General features: G+C 34.7%; 1 protein-coding gene across 1 annotated transcript in view; it reads right to left on the reverse strand.

Moving 5' to 3' along the window:
- Positions 1 to 333, reverse strand: part of LOC106867479 (signal peptide, CUB and EGF-like domain-containing protein 1) — a 22,966-nt gene extending 22,633 nt beyond the window's left edge. The window contains exon 1 of the mRNA XM_014912363.2: positions 211 to 333. The gene's annotated coding sequence lies outside the window, so the exon portion shown is untranslated. The remainder of the gene's footprint in view (positions 1 to 210) is intronic.
- Positions 334 to 761: the final 428 nt, after the last annotated feature.

Below are 761 nucleotides of genomic sequence, written 5' to 3' on the forward strand. Positions count from 1 at the left end.
ATATATATATATATATATATAAATTTATATATATAAAGTATATATATGCATGTGTGTATGTATGTAGATATGTATATGCCTGCATATATATATGTGAACATGTGTGCATGTGCATATATATATATAAAAAACTATATATACACACAAAAGCATACATTATATGCTTGAATTTTAAAAAGAAATCAAACAAGAACTGCTCCATGTCCTCACCGGTGCATGATGTCTTCTCGGTGAGCTTGAACCCCTTATGGCAGGCACAGTAGAAGCTCCCCGGGGTGTTTAAACAAATCTCTTCACAGCCCCCATTCTTTAGATCGCATTCGTTGACATCTGAAAGATAGAAAGAAAAATAAACATTTTTTCATTGGAAACTACTACTACTACTACTACTACTACTGCAGAACCTCTACATGGTTACTCGACCCGAAACAAACAGCAGTCAAAACTCTCTGTGTATGTATCAATTACACATGTATGTAGATATGTATATATTTGTGTGTATATGTGCATATGTTTGCATGTATCCGTGTAATTATTTTGTGTGGTGTGTGTATGTGAAAGCACATGGCCAAGTGGTTAGCGTGTTGCAGTCACGATCAAAAGATCTTCGTTTCTATTCCGGGACTGGGCGGTTCATTGTATTCTTGAGCAAAATATTCCACTTCACGTTGAAATGGTTTCTAAGAAGGAAACAAAGCTACATCTTTCGAAAGTAGATAGCGAAAGCAGCTTCACATTTTAAATTTAAAACTTTTACACCA

Source organism: Octopus bimaculoides, chromosome 29 (assembly GCF_001194135.2).
Source record: "Octopus bimaculoides isolate UCB-OBI-ISO-001 chromosome 29, ASM119413v2, whole genome shotgun sequence".
In the NCBI taxonomy this organism is placed as follows: domain Eukaryota; kingdom Metazoa; phylum Mollusca; class Cephalopoda; order Octopoda; family Octopodidae; genus Octopus; species Octopus bimaculoides.